This window comes from Stenella coeruleoalba (genome assembly GCF_951394435.1).
Source record: "Stenella coeruleoalba genome assembly, chromosome: 20".
NCBI lineage: Eukaryota > Metazoa > Chordata > Mammalia > Artiodactyla > Delphinidae > Stenella > Stenella coeruleoalba.
Window position 1 is genome coordinate 43,679,830 of NC_137166.1, and position 25,214 is coordinate 43,705,043.

The 25,214-nt window shown below is 38.5% G+C and overlaps 1 long non-coding RNA gene across 1 annotated transcript; it reads left to right on the top strand.

Annotated features, from left to right (window-relative positions):
• The first annotated feature begins 5 nt into the window (after positions 1–5).
• Positions 6–23,188, top strand: LOC307179412. Its single transcript, XR_013825382.1, has 4 exons — positions 6–170; positions 1,701–1,749; positions 10,354–10,591; positions 20,103–23,188. It is a non-coding gene; the product is annotated as an uncharacterized lncRNA (long non-coding RNA).
• The last annotated feature ends 2,026 nt before the right edge of the window (positions 23,189–25,214 follow it).

Here is a 25,214-nt window from a genome sequence, read left to right on the forward strand (position 1 = left end):
CAGATACCAGCCTGCGCTTGGCCGCGGTGACCGTGCGGGCCGCATCGCGGAGATTTCTGGGAGTGCTCACTCGGCCTCGGAGTGCGCAGGCGCAGCGCACCGAGTGGACATTTTGGTCTTTGTCCGCGGGTCAGTCCGGCCCCTGGATCCACGTGGCGCGAAAATAGGAGGTGGGATGTGGGTGTCTTGGGCCGATGGGGTCTGGGAGGTTGAAGAGAAGGATTCTAGATCTATTGGGGTGCGGCGCGAGGGTGGGGAGTGGGTTTAAGAGCTTCTGGCCTACATGTAGGGTGGGGGGGGGGCCTCTGAGGAGGGTTCGAGCGTGCATGACCCTGAGTTTGACCGCAAGTTTGATCGGACGTTTGAGATTGAGGGAGAAACTGAGGGTGCAGCACTGTGTATGGTTGTTTCTAAGAGAGAGAGATGTAGGAAACCAGCATTGAGAAAATAACATCCGAGCGGCACTTCCCGTGTCGAAAGTGCTGATAATAACGGTGCCGTCTTCCTGGAACATCTAATTTACTTGAAGATTTGAAGGGTGATATAAAAGCTAAGTGGTAAATACTTTTTAAATGGACTTTTGTATAAAAGCGCGTTTGTTTTTAATTGGGGTAGAATGCAAATCACCGTGTTTTTTTTTTTTTTAACAAAAATATTTCAAAGGAAATTTTTGTTATGGGGAGCCTGCTTCAAACGGTCTCAAATATTCTGATCTTTGGGGTACTTTAATAGGTCTTCTGTTAATTTAGAGTAAATATCAGTCTTACATGTTGAGAAGCAGTGTCAAATAGTGCAGAAGGCCGAGGACTGGGGAGTCAAGGGTTTGGGGTTCTAGGTTCGGCACGGTTATCCTCGTTCTTTGAAAAAAACTTAGTTCTTTCAGTGTTTATACATGAGTCTGGACTAGTAGTTGTCCTAACTCCTAAATGCGTGGAGGTGTTCCCAGGTTGTATGGATTTTGTGAAGTAACGAAAAAGTAAGGAATCCACCTTCAGTTATCCTTCACGTGATTGTAAATAATTGGGGACCAAATCAATATCTACAAATCAGTAGCCTTCAAATAGACAAACCACAGCCAGTTAGAAGGTATAATAGAAGAAAACCATTATTTACAAGAACAGTTTTTTAAAAATTGAGGAATAAATTTAAGAACTGTGCAAAACTATTGGAAAAGAACTTTAAAATACTGCTAAAGGGCATAACATAAGAGAACAAATATACAGTGTTTTTCAATAGGAAGACGTCTTAAAAAAGTGTGTGCAAATTTAATTTAAGTAAATTTATTAATTTAATGTTATCCCAATAAAAGTATCCAGTTTTTTTTTTTGGACCTAGGTAAGCTGATTCTGCACTTCATATGGAAAAATAGACAAGCTAGAATAGCTAGTAAAACTCTGAAAAAGGAAAGCAGTTGGGGTGTGGGGAGGTGGGAGCCCAACAGTAACATTTTACTTTTTTTTTTGCTACTCCCCTGGGCTTTTGTGATGTTAGTTACCCAACCAGGTATTGAACAGGCACCCTCAGCAGTGAAAGCGCAGAGTCCTAACCACTGGGCCACCAGGGAATTCCCCCAACAGTAACATTTTAAATCCTCAGAAATTAAAATAGTATTGGTATTAGCAGGAAACAGGCCTATGAAGGGCAATTGAGCAGTATGTATAATAACTACAAATGTATTTTCTTTTTGACTTATTTTACAGATGGAAATTCATTCTTCAAATGTACCTGAATTTACATGAAGTTGTACAGGTACAAGGTTGTTCATTGCAGCAGTGTTTCACATAGGAAAAGATTAGAAACAATTCATGCCCATCAGTAGGAGATTGGTTCAATAAAATTATGATGTATGTATACAACAGAATAATTTGCAGCTCTATAAAAGAATTAGGAGGAAGCTTTCTGTATACTGACACTGAAATAACTCCAGAAATATATTAAGTGAAAAATGTAAGATGCAGAATATATGGTATGCTTCATTTAGAGTAAGAAAGGGGAGAGATAAGAATATATACTTGTATTTGTTTCCTTTAAGAAACAACATCCACAAGAAACTAGTAAGAGTGGCTACCTCTGTTGGGGGTAGAGGTACTGGCATAGATAGGACAAGGGCAAATAGCTTTCTATGTTTTGTTTTGTTTTTTTTTCCCCTAACTATATGAATTTAGTATATATTCAAAAGTCAAAGTACTTTTTTTTTAAAAGTAGGCCATAGAACCAGACTCTTTCCTCTGCCACTTTGTACCTTGGTGACCTTAGACAGGTAATCCCTTGTGCCTCAGGTTCTCATCCAGTATTGTAGAGAAAATAATAGTATCTGATTCACGGAGTAGTTGTGTAGATGGAGGAGTTCTAAAAAATAGTGCCTTATTAGTAGTACTGGATAAACTTTAAGTAGTACTATTGTTACTATCTACAGAATAATACTTCCTCAGAAATAATGCCATTTGCAACAAGGTGGATGGACCTGGAGATTATCATACTAAGTGAGGTTAAGTCAGACAGAGAAAGACAAATATATGATAGGCAGAATCTTTAAAAAATGATACAAATGAACTTATTTGCAAAGCAAACACTCAGAATGAATTTATGGTTGCCAGAGGGAAAGAGTGTGTGTGTGGGGGGGGGGTAGATTGGGAATTGGATTGACATGTACACAGTACTATATTTAAAATAGATAACCAACAAGGACCTACTGTATAGCACAGGGAACTCAGATCAATATAATAACCTAAATGGGAAAAGAATTTGAAAAAGAGTGGATACTTGCATGGGTGTAACTAAATCACTTTGCCATACACCTGTAACTAGCATATTGTTAATCAACTATATTCCAATATAAAATAAAAATTTTTAGAAAATTCAGAAAGGGACAAAAAATTTCCTCAGAAACAGTACATTCATTCTTACTGTTTCTGGTAAAATTTTCTGAAAGATTCAGATATGCAGATGCTCTTTTTTAATTTCAATGTTTAAGCTTTTTTTTTACATTTTCTTTTGTAATGGGAATGAGGAAGTTAGAGTTCTTTGTTCAGGTTACATTCATCCTTAGAAATTCATCACTGCCTCCTTCATGAGATTTGTTCTTTGATTTCTATGATGGTTACTTTCTCATGGTTCTAATTCAGAGCCTCTGATGATGTTCTTTAAAAATCCTAATTGTGACCTGTTTTGGGTCAGACTACATCAGAGGTGATCTTCAAATTGCATAACATCAGGACAGAAATATATGACTGGTCCACCATTAGTGATTGTATTTTCCCCTTTATGACCAAAGTGTAATCTGTATGGTTTCATAATTTGGCACGGTACAAATGTCCATTCCCCATCAATCATTTAATGAATGGTTTTAACACCAATAAATAATCCTTAGCTGAATCAATAATTTCTTCAAGGTTGCAAAGTGATTTTCTAGTTTTTTCATTTCTTTTACATTTATTTGATTGCTACCTCAAATTGTGACAAATTTATCCTGGCTTTTTCTTTAAGCATCATTTTAAAGTTGTGCTCTAATAACTGCAGCTAGTTTTCTTTTTGATAGTCATATTGTCACAGTTTTAGTCAGTGGACATTCCTTCATGCTAACTCCAGTCTCATTTTAACTTGCCCCCATTTAACTTTGAAAGCGATCTTGCACTCCAGACCCATCTTGTACCTTCCCTCCCAGACTTGGAATTAGCTATTTCTTCAAGGAGCTCTGGTTCCTTTTACTGGAGAGTGGTATTGGAGACCAAGATCTGGGTGCTGAATGTTCGTTCTCCCCCCCATCCCCTCCCTCCCCTCCCCTCCCCTCTTTCAGCTTCACTGGCTTCATTGCTGTGTGTGGGCTTTTTCCAGTTGCTGAGAGCGGGGGCCACTCCTCGCCGTGGTGCGCGGGCCTCCCATCGTGGTGACCTCTCCTGTTGCAGAGCAGGGGCTCCAGGCGCGCGGACCTCAGTAGTTGTGGCGTGTGGGCTCAGCAGTTGTGGCTTGTGGCCTCCAGAGTGCAGGCTCAGTAGCTATGGCGCACAGGCCCAGCCTCTGTGCGGCATATGGGATCCTCCCGTACGAGGGATCGAACCCATGTCCCCTGCACTGGCGGGCAGACCCAGGGAAGCTCCTGGATGTTATTTTATTGCTGCAGAGGTAATTGTTTCAAGGCCATTTCAGAGATGGAACTAGAAAACCCATTTTGAAAAATCATGAGTTCATATTAGTATTTATAATTCAGTTTAAATGGTTCAGTATTTTTACATCATACTTAGCTCCTAATTGTTTTTTTTTTCCCCGGTACGCGGGCCTCTCACTGCTGTGGCCTCTCCCGTTGCGGAGCACAGGCTCCGGACGCGCAGGCTCAGCGGCCATGGCTCCTGGGCCCAGCCGCTCCGCGGCATGTGGGATCCTCCCGGACTGGGGCACGAACCCGTGTCCCCTGCATTGGCAGGCGGACTCAACCACTGTGCCACCAGGGAAGCCCCTAATTGTATTTTATAGTAAAAATTTTGGAACAGGTTAATATAAGTATAGGATTATTTGCTTTATCCTCCACTATAAAAAAAATGGTTTCAAAAATAACAATGTTGATAGTAGTAACCATAAACATATTGTATCATGTGAAAATTTTCTTTGTAGCTGTTTTTGTCCTTAGAATGCATCCCAGGAAAGATGTGTAGTCAAAGTTCTCTGTTCTAAAGTCATTTGAAATAAATCCTTTCTTTGAGGAATTATGTTACCAAGTTAATGTACAGTTGAGTTCATTTGTTTCAGTTTGTTTTCAAGTTCAGGGATTGCTTTTTCAAAAAATCAATTTCATCATATAAAAAGTAAATAATGCATTTCGGTGATTCAACAAAAACTGTATCTCATAGAGATATCTCATTCTGCTCCCCCGCATCACATTCTTCTCTGTCCCAATTAAATATAGTTTCTTGTTTTTTTGTTTCTTTATCCTTCAAGTAGATTTTTTTTGTTTGTTGGGCCATTAGTGTATGTTTATTCTTCCCTCCTATCCCCCACTGTCCTTACATTAAAGATGTACTATGTACATCTGTGTTCCTCACTTTCTTCACTTAACAATACGTCCTGGAGATATCCTTTATTAATCATTATATATATATTTTTCTTTTTAACTGCCTTATAAATAAGATGCCATTGTGTGCATGTACCGTAGTTGATTCTGCTCTTGAACATTTGGGTTGTTTCCAGTCTTTTGCTGTTGCTGCAGTAATGAGTAATTTTTCATCTGTGTCATTTTGTACTTATGCAAGATTATCTCTAAAGTAGATTGCTACAAGTAGAATTGCACATAGGGCTAAGTACTTTCATTTCCATTAGCAATCTACAAGAACACCTTTCCTCCTAGAACCTTATCACAATGTAGAGTTGCATTTTTTTTTTGCCAAAGGAATGAGTGAAAATTGGTATCTCAGTGTAGGTTTAATTTACATCTCTATTATGGGTGAGGTTGAGTATCTTCCATATGTTTAAGGGCCATATGTACTTATCTGGGAACTCTGTTCATATCCTTTTTCTCCTTTTACTATGGGGTGTCTCTTTCTTCTAGGAGCTGTTAAATTACATTAGAAAGGTTAGCCCTATGTGAAATGAGTTGGAGTTTTTTTTTCCAAGTTTTAAATTTGTGTTTTGATATTGTTCACATTGGTTTGTTTTTTTAAACCATGTGGAATCAGGAAGTTTTTATTTTTATGTAATAGATTTATCAGTCTTTCCATTTATGGTCATAGAAAGCCTTTCCCACTCCAAGTTTCACCTATACTTTCAAATCCTTAAAAGATTATAATTTCTATGGGTTTTCATATCCTCGTGTATGATATTTAGGTTTGCATCCAGGTTTATGTTTTTGCAATAGGCTACCCAGTTCTTCCAACACCATTTATTAAAAGGCCTTAACTCTACTATTTTAAGATTCCATTTTGATCATATACTAAATTCTCGTGTTTCTGGTCTATTTCTGGACTTTATATTCTCATCCATCTTCCAGCCTATATTCGTGTACCAATATTTATCTTTTTGGTATGGATGCTTTATAATTTTGTTTTAATATCTATTATAGCTATTCTCTTATTCCTTGTTTTTTTTCAGTTTCCTAATTCTTGTTTATTTTTCTGTGTAAACTTTAAAATCAGCTTGTCTGGTTCTAGAAAAAAACTTACTGATATTGCATTAAATTTTGTAAAATAATTTAGCAGAAAGGACATTAGATCTTTATAATGTTAAATATTCTTGTCTATGTACATGATATGTGTTGTATATATTCCAGTTTACTTTTGGGTGTTCTAGAGTGGTTTTTTGTTTGTTTGCGGTAAGCAGGCCTCTCACTGTCGTGGCCTCTCCCGTTGCGGAGCACAGACTCGAGACGCGCAGGCTCAGCGGCCATGGCTCATGGGCCTAGCCGCTCCGCGGCATGTGGCATCTTCCCAGACCGGGGCACGAACTCGTGTCCCCTGCATCGGCAGGCGGACTCTCAACCACTGTGCCACCAGGGAAGCCCTAGAGTGTTTTAATATTTTCTTCATATAGGTTTTAGACACTTTTTACTAAGTTTATTTCTAAGTACTTTATTTTTTATATTGCTGTTATGAATGGAGTCATTGTGCTATATATAAAGCTTGTTGGTTTCTTTTTTATATATATAAATTTATTTATTTATTTTTGGCTGTGTTGGGTCTTCGTTACTGTTTGCGGGCTTTCTGTAGTTGCGGTGATGGGGGCTACTCTTCGTTGCGGTGCGCGGGCTTCTCATTGTGGTGGCTTCTCTTGTTGCGGAGCATGGCCTCTAGGTGCATGGGCTTCAATAGTTGAGGCACGCAGGCTCTAGAGCGCAGGCTCAGTAGTTGTGCACGGGCTTAGTTTCTCCGTGGCATGTGGGATCTTCCCGGACCAGGGTTCAAACCCGTGTCCCCTGCATTGGCAGGCGGATTCTTAACCACTGCACCACTAGGGAAGTCCCAAAGTTTGTTGATTTCTATAAGTTAATTTTATTCCCTGCTTAATTTACAGAATTATTGTTTATAGTTATATTTTTAAATGAGGCAGTGGGCATCCTTATCTTTATTTAGAGTTTAATAATAGAAATGCCTTCAATATTTTTGCATTAGATAAGATGCTGGCTTTCGTGATCAGATATAGATTATGATTACCTATATATGTATAAATTACCCATGCTGCCTGGGTCTCTGGGGATGTGAGTAGAAACAAAACGTTTAAGGCTGAGACCACTGTTATGCCTCAGATACAACAACCAGGAAAGATCACATTAATCAAGGAAATAAAAATCCCTCTAAACTGTCTGATAGCTGCAGTCTTAAAAAAAGTCAAATATAACAAAAATAAGATGTCCACTGCTATTTTCTTTCCATTTCCTCCTTTTGGGTGACCATTTCTTAAATCAGTTTCTCCATTTATCTTTTGTGTTCTTTTTATAGCTTTGCTTGCTTCTTAAAGTTTTTATGTCTTTTTTAAAAAATTAATTTTGTTACATTGTGTTTCATTTTTTATCTACTTGTGGCAGTATTTTCAGGTGAGTTTAACTGTTGGAAAATTATGGTGTTCATTGCCACTGTTTTCTTTAAAGCATCCTTGTATGGACACAGACAAAATATTTTGTGTTTCTCATGTTTGTATGAGGTAGATATTCATAGACAAGTACCAGGAAAAAGGAAACATAGTAGCATTCTATACTTCAAAGCTCATGTGCTTCTTCTAGTGTATAAAAGCAGAGGGCTTCCACACCTTCTCTGGCTAGATGACCATAACCTGGTTGAGGCCGACTTTTATCTCCATCTCTCTGTTTCCCATAAATCTTCATAGTACTTGCCTTCCAGGATGATGCGTTTGCTTTTTTTTTTTTTTTAAATGCGGTACCCGCGCCTCTCATTGTTGTGGCCTCTCCCGTTGCGGAGCACAGACTCCGGACGCGCAGGCTCAGCGGCCATGGCTCACGGGCATAGCTGCTCCGCGGCATGTGGGATCTTCCCGGACCGGGGCACGAACCCGTGTCCCTTGCATCGGCAGGCGGACTCTCAACCACTGCATCACCAGGGAAGCCCTGCTTTGTATTTTTTAATATATAAATTTATTTATTATTTTATTTTTGGCTGTGTTGGGTCTTCGTTGCTGTGCATGGGCTTTCTCTAGTTGTGGCGAGCGGGGGCTACTCTTTGTTGTGGTGCACAGGCTTCTCACTATGGTGGCTTCTCTTGTTGCGGAGCAAGGGCTCTAGGCGCAGGGGCTTCAGTAGTTGTGGCGAGCGGGCTCTAGAGCGCAGGCTCAGTAGTTGTGGCGCATGGGCTTAGTTGCTCCGCAGCATGTGGGATCTTCCTGGACCAGGGCTCGAACCCATATCCCCTGCATTGGCAGGAGGATTCTCAACCACTGCACCACCAGGGAAGCCCCCAAGTACTTTTTAAGCCTGCTCTTTCTGCTTCCCCTGCAGTCTCTTTCTGTTTAATCTAGGTCTTGCTTTCATTAGTTCCGTCTTAGGGTAAGGTCTACTCGTTCTGTAAGGAAATACTAGCTGCAGATTTCTGAACTATTTAAGTCCTGAGAATCTCCCTCAGCGTTTTGAGTTCTTCCTGGCTTCTTTGTAACTTCTTTAGGCCTCCTGTTTGGCTTTGCCTTTGGCAGAGGTACATGGAGTTTGGGGGTTTGTCTTTTCTTTTGTGGCTAGTTTTGTTCATAATTAGACTTCATTACAACAGTTCTCACTCAGGGTGAATCCCTCATTCTGAGAATGAATATTTGCTAGTTATTTCTGAGATCTGTTACCTCAAAGACTTCTCGCCATTATCTAGTCTTTCTTGCTACACCTATTACACTATGGTGGTTCCTGTACCACTTCGGCTATTTTGGGTTTTTGGTCCGCACTTACAAATAATTTAGAGTTAACATAAATTCTCTCTACTAGTTTCACTACAGATGTAGTGTATGGATTAACTTCTTGCCCCCTTGTTCCACCCTCCCCATTACCCCATTATTTTTGATGTTTTATATGGTTTTCAGGAAAAGTATTTGAAAGATTGAAACTAAACAGCCACCATGCTCCTGTGAAACCTTTCCTTGTGTCCTTGACCTTTGGTGTTCCTAGGATTCCATCCTTGACCATCTTCACGGACTGTGTATGTTCTCTATAAGCAGTCACAGTAGTATTCCACCTGTCTTCAACAGCAGTGATATTCTGACAACTGACAAATTCCCATTTCCATTCTAGGCTGTTCTGAGCTCCTAATTTATATATGCAGTTGTGTAATGGATATACTTGCCTGCATGATCCTCAGAAACTTGACACTCTGAATGTCCAGAAGATCAAATTTGATCTCCTTTTGCAGGCTGTTTCTAGGCAACTCGCTCTCTCATGTTTATCTCTGTGTACATTACTGTTTAAAGCAGGCTCTAAGCCTTCCATCTGCCACACCCCAGTACAAGCTGGTGACCAAGCTTTTTCAACACATAGTAGATAGAGTGTATAAGTAGTAACTTAGGATTTTGCTTTTTTTTTTAATGATTTCAACTTTACAGAAAAGTTGCATGTACCTTTTCTAGAGAAGGGTATATGTGCAGAAAAGTCCCATATACCCTTTACCGAAATTCACCAATCATTTACTTTTTTATTGCTTTATTTTTCCTTCTCTTATTCTCCAAATATGTGTGTACATTTTTCTTCTGAACTATTTGAGACTAAGTTGTATACATGCTCCCTTTATCTGCAAATACTTCAGCATAAATTTTCTAAGAACAAGGACATTTTTATACATAACCATGGTACAGTAATCAAAATCAGAAAATGTAATGCCAATACTATCGTTTAATTCAAAATCCATATTCAAATTTTGTCCATTGTCCCAATAATGTTCTTAAAAACGTTTTTTTGAATGTGTGGATGAACATATATTTACAGGACATTTTTAGTATGTAGTTTCTTTCAGAGGATATTGCTAACAAAGTAAATATTAGGACTCCAGGAAAACTTCAGTTTTTATTCCTGAATACTGTCAAGAACAACTTTATCCATGTGGCTTAGTTATGTTAGGTGTATGTTGTTATAGTCATAGATATGAGTATTGAATTTCATCCAGGAATAAGGGCCACAGTTAAAATCCACTTAGGAGCCTACATAGGAATGTGGTGCTAGAGAACAGTAGCAGCCAGTCATGTAAGGTATGAACAGCTTTTCCTATGTAGGTCAAATTTTCAAAATACATTCCCTCTTTCTTCCTCCATTTCTGGATGTGTGGAGCCTTAAAAGGTTGAGTGAGTGTATGGCTTTGAAATTCAGGACCCAAATAGTCCCTTTGCTCATATAGTTGTGTGTGCTTTAATTTCTAAGACAAAAAGTCATTACTTTGTTCTTTTTCACAGGGTCGCTTCCTTGTGCATTCCTGGAGACTGCACCTTCCTCATCCTTCAGAAGGCCAGGAGGCCCCAGGGCTCAGCCTGAGTTCTAGGACAGAACTTTGGCTCCAGCATTAACATTCTAGTGCTGTGTCATTTCCCCAATAGCAGGTTATAAGCTGGCCAAGCTGTATGTGATCCTCTGTTGAAGCAAGAAGACGAACTGTGGATGGTGGAGAAAGAAGTGTAAAGGAAATTTGTCCAGGTGAGTGCATCACAACCAGGCAGGTCACAGTTGTTCAGTCGGCATTGCCACCTCTGAAATGCTTTTAAGGATGTTTTCTTACAGGCCCTAGTCTTAGAATATCACTTGATATGAATTCTTTAGAAACCTGAAAGATATTTCCAGTCATTTTTTCTTTTAGTAGTCTACTCCTTTAATCAGATGCTAGAGGACCAGGTTCCCCTCTTACCTTTATTCTGCATGTCAGCACTTCGCACGTCATTTGTACTGCCTCTGTGTCATTGTTCTCTCTTTCATGATGCCCTCAGTCTCATATCCCCTGATGTGTATAGACTCCTTTGTGCATTCTTTTATATGTCTTAAGTCTTTATATATTATCTGATATTTAGGTTCCTTTTTATTACTTACCAATTTCTCTAATTCTTTTAGTGGTTAAATGCCTCAGCATTATATTTTACATCTGTAATCACACTTCCTGTTGTCTTCTTATCCAGCGCCCCCATTATACATCAACAAACTCCTGCCTCACTCCCTTCTGCCCCCATGTACCTCTTTCAGAAGTTTTTGCCTTAGAAGTCAATTCTGCCTGTCTGCTGTGTGTGTGTGTGTATGGATGTATGAGTCTGTATTTGTTTTTTAATGTAATACGTGAATTTGTAAAAATTTTTGAACATCAGGTATACAGTGAAAAAGTCTGCTGTTCTGACCCTGAGTCCTGTAATTCTTTTTCAAAGATGCAGTCACTTTTAAGAGTTTCACATGTATCCTTCTTGAGGTAGTCTACAAATAAACCAGCCTATATTATGTATCTGTGCTGCAAATATGAATATATATAAGCCCTCAGTTTTCCTTTTCATGTAAATGGTGGTATGTATTCTATTGTGTACATAGTTTTCTTTTTTTTTGTATCAACATTTAATTTGTTTAACCTGTCTCGTACTAATGGACATTTAGGTTGTTTCCAGGCTTATGCAATTGAAGATGTAAGTGCATATACTTATTTATATTGCTTTGCAGAGATGTGCAGATATAGTTACATCATAATTTACTCTAAGTGGAAGTGCTGGGTCAAAGTTATGTTTTTTTATAGATTTGATAGAAATAGGCACATTGTTCTCAAGAGAAGTAAACCAATTTACATTTCTACCAACGTAGTATACTCGTATATTCAATAAGTATTTACTGAATGATTTGAATTTGGCACCAGTTCAGTTACTAGGGAAATGTCAGTGATCAAAGCAGTAAAAAATTCTTCTTTTTTTTCTTTTTTTTTTTTTTTGGCGGTACGCAGGCCTCTCACTGTTGTGGCCTCTCCTGTTGCGGAGCACAGGCTCTGGACGCACAGGCTCAGCGGCCATGGCTCACGGGCCTAGCCGCTCCGTGGCATGTGGGATCTTCCCAGACCGGGGCACGAACCCGTGTCCCCTGCATCGGCAGGCGGACTCTCAACCACTGCGCCACCAGAGAAGCCCAAAAATTCCTCCCTCTTGAGGCCTATATTCAAATTGGGGAAGACAGACTATGAATAAATAGGTAAAAGATATATTCTGTCAGTTGGTGGTGAGTCCTGTGCAGAAGAGTAAAGCAAGGAAAACTGGCATAGAGAGGGCAAGTTGGGGGGTTATAATTTTAAAGAAGTTGGTCAAGGAAAGGTCTCATTAAGAGGATGGCATTTAAGAGTATGAGAGTGGGACGTGCAGTATTTGGTGGAAGAGCATTCGGCCAAAAGGAACAAAATCTTAAAAACCCTGAGGCTGAAGCGTGCTGTTCAAGAAATAATGATCAGGGCAGTGGGCTGGAGCAGAGTGAACAAAGGAAATAAGAATAGATTTGGTTAGGTTAACAGGCCAAATCATAGACTTTGGCCTTTATTCTGAGTGATTTTGGGAGACCATCAAAGGGTTTTGAGGTAAATCACCAAATTGTATGAAGCCAGTAGTCAAGCAGTAAATATTGTTAAATACCATAATTCATTTATCCCTTGTGGCTCAAGCCACCATTAGATGCTTTGCAAGTTGGCAAGGTATCAAAGCTGAGTGTATTCAAGTTTGCTGACATATGGAGGAAGAGTTACTCTACTCCTCTCTGCTTAATAACCATTCTCTAAACATTGGTTCTTCTCTCCTTGTCAGATAGAACTGCTTTCCTTTTTTTTTTTCCCCCTGCTCCTCCCAGGCATGTGAACCTGAAGGAATTCTGGGTTCTTTTTTTTTTTTTTTAATATTTATTATTTATTTGGTTGTGCCAGTTCTTAGTTGTGGCTCACCGGCTCCTTAGTTGCAGCTCGTGTCCTCCTTAGTTGCAGCACTGCTCGTGAGCTCCTTAGTTGGCAGCTTGCCGGCTCTTTAGTTGTGGCATGTGAACTCTTAGTTGCGGCATGCATGTGGGATCTAGTTCCCTGACCAGGGATCGAACCCAGGCCCCCTGCGTTGGGAGCTTGGAGTCTTAACTACTGCACCACCAGGGATGACCCAGAGCTGCTTTCCTTTAAAAGCCTGTTAGGATAATTGAGATTGTAATATGCTCTACTACCCAAAAAAAATACTCTAATAAAAATGAAATATTTGGGGAAAAAAGCAGGGGGGTTTGAGGTGAGGAGTGAAAAGATCAGAATTACGGTTTGGCTGCTATAAAGAAAACATGGTAGAGGGGATTAATGGGAGGCTATTGCAGTAGGTAGTAATTGTACTTAGTGACACACAGTCAGATTCTTAAGATATTTTAAAGGAACAGCTGACAAGATTGACTTATTTTATGTTGGTTATGAGAGAAAGAGGAGTTGTTGATGACTCTTTAACTAGAAGAGGATGAGTTACCATTTACTGAGATAGGAAGACTTCAGGAATTTTGGGAGATCAAGAGTTTTCTTTTGGACTCGTTAATTGTGACATATCTACTGGTCCATCATCTAAGTGCATATTCAGGTAGACAGTTGGATGCACAAGTCAGGAATTTAGGGAGATAGAAACTTGTGATGACTTCTGTTTTGCTGTACTAATAAGCTGCTTTATTCAGTGATGGTGTCTCTGCATTTCCTTGCTCAGTCTTAACTTTTCTTACCACCCAGGGATGCCAGAGTGTCCACCAAGTCTCCTGCATCCAGCCTACATTCCTGGATTCTGTTGTTAGAAACAAGGAGGTAGTGATAATGGCCCTTGAAGCTGTGCCTTTTGTTTTTGGAGAGCATTGTGCATGAGAGCTCTTCGTAAAAACAGCAATGGCAGCTGCCCACTCATATCCTTTCTCATAAGACATTAGAATTATAGCTACTTCCTACTCTTATCAACAATGCAGTTTTCCCTTTTTTTTTTCCTCTTTATCTTTCTCCTTCACAGGCATAAAGTGAGCAGAGATGTCTTTATCGTTTTAGAAGAAAGCATCTATTTATGTTATGTTTGAGTCCCTCCTCTAGGAATTCTCTCCCACTTCAGCTTGATTGGTGCTTTGATGGCCTGAGATGTTGCTTTTTCTGTCTTAAGTGTTTCCTTATCTTTTGAGCCCTCCCCCACCATCCTCTTACTGGAGGTGGCTTCTGGAACTTTGTATTCTGCCTTTCCTCCTTCCCTTTATAAACTGATCCCTAGAAAGTGACTCATTCGTTCTGAAGTTAGAAGTAACTCTTTCTATAAATACCAATTTTTATTTTGGCACCTCCAGGCTTTTTGTCTTGCCCACCATGATTTTACCTGTTTACGGGATAAACAACTGTCCAATTAACTTCATTTTCATTGTGTCAGACCGTGAAATCATTAATATCGTACCCAAATTAGAGATTTCAGCTCATTATTTCAGGTCCAGACGTTACTTCAAACCATGTTCAAATTAGGTCTGGATTATTTCTTTTCTTATGGTCCTTGTGATATGGTCAGTCAAACCTTTTAAAAGATATACTTTGCTCTAATCAAGAGAGGGCATATTAACCATGTGAATATAAATGTGAACATATTTCCTTTCTATAAAATTATTTGAATCTTGGCCTTTGATTATGAAATACCCTACCTATTTAGTTCCTGCTTATTTAAACCTGTTACTTCCTCTTCTTTTGATCTCCCCTCTGATTGTCCATCCTGCTTCACATTTTCCACAGAAATTCAAAAGTCCTTAGTAAATACCATCTTAAGTGTTTTTTTTTTTTTTTTTTTATGTCTGGATATCTTATGAACTTGTTGAAAGGAAGGCCCATGTTTTATATTTTCTGTTTGCAGTTTTGATTACACGTGGTAACTTGTTAAATAATCTGAATTATTATTGTGGAAGATTTGTTTTTTTAATCAATTCTTAACATCTTCAAACACCATAAAACACTGAAAGAAGAGTACAGTGATCTCCTCTATACCCACCACACAGATTCAATAGTATTTTGCCATGTTTGAGGTATCTGTATTCCAGTGCATGTGTATTGTGTGCACTACAGCACACAAACAGCATGACATTTCACTCCTAAAAAATTAAGTAAGCATTTTCTAAAAATACTGGCATCCCTCTATATAACAAAAATACCGTTACCACACGTTAGATGATTAGTCATAATGTGCTAATATTGTGTAATAGTCCATATTCAGATTCCCCAGTTATCTCCAAAATACTTTCTGTAGGTTTTTTCTTTTTTCTTTTTGGCCTCTTCGAGCCTTGTGGGTTCTCAGTTCCCTGACCAGGGATTGAACCCAGGCCACAGCAGTGAAAGCGCCAGATCCTAACCACGAGACGACCAGGGAGCTCCCTCTATAGTTTTTTTTAAATACCAGAATCCAGTCAAGGTTTAAACTTTGGGTTTTGTTGTTGTCTTTTTAGTCTTTAAACTCTAAACTGTCCTCCCCTCCTTTTTTCCCCCTTGGTAATGCCCCCTATATTTAAAAAATACTTGCTATCAGCCATCCAAAGAAAAGAGTGGAGCTGTTACTGCAATCCAGCATCTCAGATTATAGTTAGCATGCTAAGACTTAGCTACATACAAGTTTGGGTTTAAAAATATTTCATATGAAACACTTATTTTAAGAAAAGTGAATGTGATTGTGATTAGTAGTTAAGGGAAAGATGTTTAGAAGTAAGAGACAAGATTGGAGAAGTCTTTTTAAGAGCATGTTACTGGAGCTGCTTCCAGGAGGTTCTGTGAATTCTAAGAAGTGTAAAAAATAGGAGGGGATCAAGCTAAGCCAAAGGATATAAGGAACATAATATGTGTAATTGTGACTCACTGATTGCATATTTAACATGCTTGGCAGGCTTTTCCTCAGGGCCTCTGAACTTACTTAACTACTGCTTAGAATGCTCTTCCTCCAGATCACTCTTTCTTCCTTCATGTCTTGAATCTTCCTTCTCAGAGGCCTCTCCATCTGAAATTGAAACTCTATCCCTTCCCTAATTTTACCCCATATCACTTAAAACTTGTTAACAAACCATCTCCTTCATTTGGTTATTATTTGTCTCTGTCCACTAGAATATAAACTTGATGGGTGCAGAAAATTTTGTCTGTTTTATTCAGTACTGTTTATCCCTGGAGCTTAAAACTGTGCCAGGCACATAGTAGGAAAGAAGAAGGTATTTGTGGAATGAATAATGAGAAATGTTTTGAGCATCAGGTTCTCAAAGTTTTTTGGTCTTAGGAACTCTTCACATTTTTTTTTTCTTTTTCTTTTTCTTACATAACAGCTTTATTAAGATATAATTCAGCTAACCAGATCTACCCTTTTAGGGTATACAGTTCAGTAGTTTTTCATATATTCACAAAGTCATGCAGTCATCACCATTATCACATTTTCATCACCACAGAAGGAAACCCAGTACCCAATAGCAATAAAATTTACAGTCCTAAAACTTGAGGACCCGCAAAGAGCTTTGGTTTATTATGTGGACTTTTGTGATGTTTACTTTATTTAACAAAAAATTGAAACTTTTAGAAACATTTATTAATTTAAAAAAAACCCATTACATATAAACTTACATTGTTTCTTAATAAAAATAACAATTTTCCAAAATAAAAAAATTTAGTGAGAAAAGTGGCATTGTTTTGCATGTTTGTAAATATCTTTATTGTCTGGCTTAATAGGAGATAGCAGAATCTGCTATTGTAACCTGTTGTTTTGGTTGAAGTATATTAAAAAATTGTGGCTTCACACAGATGTAGTTAGAAAAGGGAGAAGTATTTTAGTAGCCTTTTCAGATAATTGTAAATATTCTTTGGTACTATACCAACACTTGACAAGTGATCATTTTTTTTAAGGTTAGCCATAATGTGAAATTTGAAACACATTTTCTTGTTCTCTTACGTAAAATCCCATTGGTTTGTCTTAAACTTTGAATGGATCTCTTACCCATGCATGATTTTGTAATATGCGTTTGTCTGTTGAATTATGGAGATCTTTAAAATGTTGATGTATCTCACTATACAATATCAAAACATCACAGTTTGTTAACATCACCAGTCTCATTAGAAAAGTTTTTTTTTTTTTTTTGCGGTATGCAGGCCTCTCACTGTTGTGGCCTCTCCCACTGCGGAGCACAGGCTCCGGACGCGCAGGCTCAGCGGCCATGGCTCACGGGCCCAGCCGCTCCGCGGCATGTGGGATCTTCCCAAACCGGGACACGAAGCCGTGTCCCCTGCATTGGCAGGCGGACTCTCAACCACTGTGCCACCAGGGAAGCCCAGAAAAGTTTTTTAAGTATTGAAAAGCTATCAGTCTCATGGTGGAGGATTTGTGGTTTTCCAAAATTCTAATTTTTGTTTGAAAACTTGAATTCTATCATTGGCAACATATACTGTCAGTTGTTTTCCTTGAGATGATGTCTTACTTTGTTCTGTCTGAAGGAAGTTCTTGGCAAACAATACCCAAGGCTTAATAACCATAGTTTGTAAGGCATTTATTAATTTATTTAAAGCAAATTAGTGGTGCTCCATAAAATAAAGTAAAAAATGGTGCTTCATGAGAAAAGTGGCTAGGTTTAGCTCACAACTTAGATGATTTGCCCAAGTGCTTTTCCTTGCTTGGTTTCCTATATTTAGCACAGACTCCCTTGGACTTTCTTCAGAATAGTTCAAAGCCCTCTCAATACTTGTTTCCACATGGTCAGATGCATTGGGAAATCTCCTTCCATTTTTCCCCTTAGAGATATTACTTTTAGAATTTTTGTCTTCCTGCTTCAGTCTAGACTGGCTGTACTCTGACTTGATAGTCAGCTCTTACCTTATAGCTTTTCATCACCATTATCATAGAAATTTTTTTCACTTTTTCCCCTATTCATCCCCTCTTTTTTGGATTCTATATCTGTTGCCTTCTCTACTAATTTTGATGGAACACATCTTCTAGTACCATCCTGGGAGAAAAGGTGCATTTTTGGGCATTTGCATATCTGAAAAATGGATTTATTTGACTGTCTTATTAGATTGATAGGCTAAGCTTAAAATTTTTCTCTCAGAATTTTCTCTCTAGCTTCCTTTCTGTTGGGAAATTTTATTCTGATTCCTTTTTCTTTGAATGATATATGTTCTTTTTTCTGAGAGCATTTATGTCCTCTTTTCTGTTTTGAAATGTCACAGTGATGTGTCTAGGTATATTATTCATTGTGTGGGGTACCAAGTGGGCCTTTTAAGAATTCTAGAGAGGACTTCCCTGGAGGTCCAGTGGTTGAGACTCCGCACTTCCACTGCAGGGCACAGAGGTTCGATATTTGGTCGGGGAACTAAGATCCTACATTCTGCGTGGTGTGGCCAAAAAAAAAAAAAGGAAAGAAAGAAAAAAAAGAGGGGAAAAAAGAAGTCTCTAGAGGAATTCCCTGGCATTCCAGTGGTTAGGATTCAGCGTTTTCACTGCTGGGGGCCGGGTTGGATGCCTGGTTTTAGGGAACTAAGATCCTGCAAGCTGAGGCGTGCCCCCCCAAAAAAACAAACAAACAAAACTTCTACTAGGAAATCACACTTGTCACCTGTGCTCATATTAACAGTATGACCCCTCTGTGCTTAGGAGACTCTGTTATTGGTGAATGGTAATACAGTCTACTTTACCACCTTTCCCCTCACCACCCCCTCAACCCCAGTCTTAATTTGTAAGGGAACTTTTTCTTTCTGCTTCTTGCTTACAGAATCCTGTTATTGTTTCACTGATAAAATATCTTCTCATAACTGATTGGTTTTTAGGGTTTTGTTGTTTGCTGTGCCTTACCTTTATTTCCTTTGACTTTCTTTTTTCTTTCAATGTTGATCTGTCATGTTAGTGGGGTTCCTCTAATGTGTGTGGAACACTGGCTGCACAGTCATACTTAAGAATGATTCACTAAAACGTAAGCTCTTTCATACCTGGGTGCTTCTAGTCATCTGGTAGGCTTTAGTGGGTGAAAAATAGAATGCCTCATGGACTCAGGGTCTCCTCCTGCAGAAGCGTTATACTGCCTTACTCTCATGAACTCAGGTGTGGCCAGGTAGTTCGTTTCAGCAAAAAAAAAAAAAAAGAGTACAAGCAACAAGTATCATCTTAGATGGTGGGCATCCTGTTAAGTTTTTCACTGGCCTTTCAGTTTGTCCAGAAAAAGGTCCTTTCATATCCTGCTCACAGGTTGCCAACAATTTTTGGCATCAGCTGCATAATGGAACTGGAGGTTTCACCATATTACATATAGATCCTGTTGATTTCAGTATAGCACCTGTCATCTCATTTGTTGAGTGTCCCTGAGACTAGAGCTACTCTGATTAAATTTCTGCAAAGAATAACTTCCATTTCTTACAGAGGAGTGGTCCTTTGTGCTCCTGACTGACAGTAGAGGTCCAGCTGCAACTCACACCTTTTTTTTTTTTTAACCCAGCAACAATCCTTCATTCCTTCTTTTGAGATACTTGATTTCCCTTCATTTCCTGAACCTTTCTGATATTTTGTGGCACAAATTGGCTTGCTTGACATTGGCATCCTCTTCTGGAATACCTTTATGTTATTCGAACTTCCTCAGCTCTTCTGTGTGTTGAAAATCTTCCATGTACTTTATGTTATCAAAAATTTTGTTAATACCTGTGTGTATTGATGTCTCCTATCATATTCTTTTTTCTTGTGAGTTTGTACCATTTTCCCTTTTCTTGTCATTTTAATGGAGTTTTAGAAGGAAGCAGTTGATTTTTCCTTTTTCCATTTCTTAAGAATCCCAGGTAGACTTTCTTAATTTTATGTGGTCACCTCTTTATCCTGTTTGTTAATTCCTCATTTTTTGTTACATTCAATTTGCTGGATTATGAAATAAGAAAGATTATTTTTAAAGAATAATCTAAGCTTTATGTACGTATGAATGTTAATTTTCAACCAGGGGTCCTCTATAAAGTTTTCCTTCTCAAAATTTAGTTGGAGACATTGGTCATGAGGATTCTTTCATACTGTTGAGGTGGGCTACCCGAGTTCATCCCCAAAAGCACAATCTGAAATTTTATTACTAGTAATGGGAAAATTCATAATGATGATAACATAAAGCTAACATTTATTGAGTGCTTACCATGTGCCAGCCACAGTTCTAAGCACATTGACTCCTTTAAATGATGATTCTTTGTACTCCATTTTAGAAGAAGCCTGAGAAGAAGATGAGCAGATAGAGAGGCAACAAGACTTGGGAGGCAAGTTGCATCCAGCTCCAGTAAAGTACAGACTGAGGAAAAAAGCAGTGAATATAAGAAAATTGGAAAAATACTTCCTCTGATCTCAAACCTTATATCTTTTAAGGCAACACCTTTTTCAACTTAACCTAGAAAGAGTTTGAAACACAATTTAGACTTAGTTGTGTAAGAAAGAATCATCAATTAGTTTGGAAATCCTGCCACAGCTTACTCCTTGTGGTAATAACCCCCTTTAGGTGTAAATCAGTGTGGAAATGCCTTCATTTAAAAAATTTTGAACCCCATATGATATCAGAGCATTCATACTGGAGAGAAAACCTATGAATTTACTGAATGTGGTATAACTTTCACTCACATGTTGCACCTCATAAATGTAGAAGTCAGGCTGGAGAGAAACCCTGTGCTTCTAAGGAATATTGAAAAGCCTTTAGCTAGATAACAAATCTCATTGAGTAGAAGAAAATTCATACTGGAGAGAAACCAGTGAATGTAACAAAACTTCATTTGAGTATTAGAAAATTTAGAGTTGAAGAGAAAGCTTTGAAGGTACTAAGTATGATAAAGTTTTCTCTTGAACCTTGTCTCTTACTCTGCATTTGAAAGGTCATACACAGAGAAGCCCTACAAATGTAAGAAATGTGGAAATACCTTCAGCTAAAAGCAAATTCTCATTCATCAAAAAATTCATACTGGAGAGAAATCTTGTGAATGTGGGAAAGCTTCCATTCAGATGTCACACCTCAGTCAGCAGAGAATTTGTAGTGGGGAAAACCCCTTTGCCTGTAAGGTATGTGGGAAAGTCTTCAGCCACAAATCAACTCTCACTGAGCATGAGCATTTTCATAATAGAGAGAAACCTTTTGAATGTAATGAATGTGGAAAAGCATTCAGCCAAAAGCAGTATGTTATTAAACATCAAAATACCCATACTGGAGAGAAGCTTTTTGAATGCAATGAATGTGGAAAATCCTTCAGCCAGAAGGAAAACCTTCTTACCCATCAGAAAATTCACACTGGAGAGAAACCTTTTGAGTGTAAGGATTGTGGGAAGGCTTTCATTCAGAAGTCGAACCTCATCAGACACCAGAGAACTCACACAGGAGAGAAGCCCTTTGTATGTAAGGAGTGTGGGAAAACTTTCAGTGGCAAATCAAACCTTACTGAGCATGAGAAAATTCATATTGGAGAGAAACCCTTTAAGTGTAGTGAATGTGGAACAGCTTTTGGTCAGAAGAAGTACCTCATAAAACATCAAAATATTCACACTGGAGAGAAACCCTATGAATGTAATGAATGTGGAAAAGCCTTCTCTCAGCGAACGTCACTTATTGTACATGTGAGAATTCATTCAGGTGATAAGCCTTATGAATGCAATGTATGTGGAAAAGCCTTCTCTCAAAGTTCATCTCTTACGGTGCATGTGAGAAGCCATACAGGTGAGAAACCCTATGGTTGTAATGAGTGTGGGAAAGCTTTCTCTCAATTCTCAACCCTTGCTCTACATTTGAGAATACACACAGGTAAGAAGCCTTATCAATGTAGTGAATGTGGGAAAGCTTTCAGCCAGAAATCACACCATATTAGACACCAGAAAATTCATACTCATTAAAAACCTGTGGATATCATGAAAGGTGTTCATCAGGAATTTACATCTCATAACATATCAGAAATAATCATTCTGAAGGAAAGCATCACAAATGAGAGAAACAAAAGCTAAAAACTTAAAGGATACCAGAGAATTCATCCTGAAGAGAAAGACATTTGTATGATAATATCCAGCAAAAAAAAAAAAACCATACAGCACAGGTAATGCTGAAACTTTAGATGCATTTCCACTAAAATTGGGAATGGAAAACATGTTTAACATTGCCGTCTGCATGGATCTGGAGATCTTCACCAATGTAAAAAAAAAAAAAAAAGTTGCAAGTATTAGAAAGGAAGAGACCTTTATGGTATTGATTTAGCAGAACAGAAGAGATTCTGGAAACACCTATGCATTTATTAGAATTTATAATATAGAAATGGCATCAGGAGATGAGAATATAATGGGACTATTTAAAAAATGATTTGGAGGTAATTTGTTCTCCAAGGGACAAAAAAAAAAAAAAAAACACGAACTATACACAAAGGTAAGATCCAGGGGGGTTAGGTTAAAAATAGTAATATGAAAAAGCTATATACTAAAATGGTTATGACCTTGGGAGTTGGGAAACATTCCTTATAGCAAATTGAAAAACACCTAGCAATTCTAGTCTGAGTTTGTATGCTCAGGAAATGTGTACCAGGCTATTTACTGTGGCATGATATGTAGTAGTCATAAATTGGAAACAACTTAAATGCCCATCAGCAACAAAATGGAAAGTACTTATGATGGAATACTGTATATCTGTAAAATGTAATAAATGAGATCTATATGTATTACAGAGAAAGATCTCAAAAATCACGTTGAGGGGGAAAGATAAAGTTGCAGAATGACATATATTACGATGACAGTTTTGTAAATTTGAATAAAACTTCCCTCAAAATTTCAGTGCTATATATTGGTAATGGATACATATATGTATGTATGTTTTTTAAATGTTTTTGAAATGGTTTGGAAGGATACAGACCAAACTCTTGATAGTGGTTGCCTGTGAAGAGTGGAGAAGGGAAGGGAATGCGTGTGGGAGAGGGGGGGATTGGATTGGTTAGAGGGGACTTCAGTTTTATATATAAACGTCCATTTCTCTTTAAAAAAAAAAAAGACTGCAAGAAAATATATTGAAATACTGGTTAATTCTGGATTGTGGTATATGGATATCTTGTCTTATTTTTTGTACTTTTCTGTATTTTTAAATTTTCTCAAAATTAACAAGAATGGGGGTGAAGATGGGAACACTGTACCTATAGAAATCAAGTTCTAATGGATTCATTTGCAATCAGCTACTAAACTTTTTATAGAAAGTATTTCTAAAATTTTATCGATGAGTGGATGGACTTGCTCTCTATGTAGTATGAAATTATCTATTTTATTAAAATTAAAAAAGACAGCATAATCCAAATCTGTTTTAATTTATTTTTACATGATATAGTGTACACTATATGGTCTACACGTTTCTAACACTTTTGTGACATCATTTGAGCTTAGGAATTTTTACGAACATTTAGTTTAAATAAGGATACACACACAGACTTCATATAATTTGTGTTTTTCAGATAAACTGACTTTGGAATGACCATTTTCCTGTCCTGTAAATTTCCATGGGAACAGCATATGCATTAAAAGTAAAGGTTTTGATTATTTCTTTCTTTCTTTTTTTTTTTTGCGGTACGCGGGCCTCTCACTGTTGTGGCCTCTTCCCGTTGCGGAGCACAGGCTCCGGACGCGCAGGCTCAGCGGCCATGGCTCACGGGCCCAGCCGCTCCGCGGCATGTGGGATCTTCCCGGAACGGGGCACGAACCCGTGTCCCCTGAATCGGCAGGCGGACTCTCAACAACTGCGCCACCAGGGAAGCCCCAGAATCGTCATTTTAATATGTCAGGAGGCAGATGACCTGAACTTCCTAATAAGTACATCTGTCTTACTCTATCCTAATAGATACAAGTGTCCAGATTATTGGAAACCTGAATCATTATTAGTCAAGATTTATAAGATAAATTGTGGTTACTCCCACGTTGCCCACGTTGCCAGGATACATATTAATAGCTACCTTATATCATACCCAAACCATGTGAGGGACCATTAAACATCTTTATCCTTGCCCCAAGCCCAACAAAATCTCAAGTATCCTAATTTTCAGTGATAACATTTCATCAGCTGTTTCAGGTATTCCTTAGTTATATCTGTCATTTAAGCAATACTATCTCTGCTTTCCTTGCTTACATACTGCATATATGTATTTCACGTTTAAGGTGTTCTGTGTTTAAAAGAGCCAACACAAGTTATTTTATGAAAAACCTGACTTTGTAATTTTACTATTTACCACTGGTGCATAACAAACACCATATTGTCATACAAGGCAGTGATAACCTGGCATTTATTTAGCTCTACTTTTTTTTTTTTCCCAGTGTTTTCATGTAAATTTTTAAACTTCAGTGTACATTAGAATCATCTAGAGGGTTTATTGCTGGGTCCCATTTCAAGAGTTCCTGATTCAGTAAATCTGGCATGATGGGGGCTGAGAATTTGAATTTCTAACAGGTTCCCAGGTTGCTGCTGTGCCAGGGGCCACACTTTGAGAACTGATGGTCTTCACAGCAGCTCCACTGGGTAGTAGAGTATTATTTCTCCATTTTATATCTAGAAAAAATGAGAGGTAAGTGACAAGCTTAGTGTTTTATATCTATTTAGTGGTGAGCTAAGACTATAAAGCAAGTTAACGGCTTTTTGTGACAACTTCAGTGTAATAGATGGGAGAGATGGCGCTTGCAAACTTCGGCGAATAATTTGCCTACTTACCTGTTGCATGCCCTTTAGTAGATACATAATGAATATCAAAACAACATGCTGCTGCCGTCTTAAGATCTAACTAGTGCTCTTGTGTGTGCTGGGGAGGCAGGGGAAGTGTACGATGTGGCTGAAGATACAGCCATGTAGCATATAATGTAAGGGTCATAGGCCATTGCGTCAAAGACTTGATTTATTAAGCACCATGAGAATCTGCCAAAGGAGACTTGAGTGTGGCAGTATGATTGACATTTTGACAAGATCATTTGATGTTTTGTGAAGAGTGGGTTGAAATGGGAGCAAGAGTAGAGAGGCAGAGTGGCCATTTTAGAGGCTGAGTAATCAATCACTGAAGCAAGGTAACAGAGGTTAGGATAGAGATGTTGCATTGGAGATGGATGGAAATGGGTAGTTGTGAGATTTACTTGGAGGCGAGCTGACAGGACTTATGAAGTACATGATAACAGGAAGACATCAAGTACAATGCCAACTTTTAACTTCTACAGCTAGCTGATTAAGATATTAGGGGCCATGGAGAAGCAGTTTGGGAGGAAATAGAATCAGGAATTGGTTTGAGAGGGACTTCCCTGGCCGTCCAGTGGTTAAGACTCCAATGCAGCCGGGAAGCTTAAGA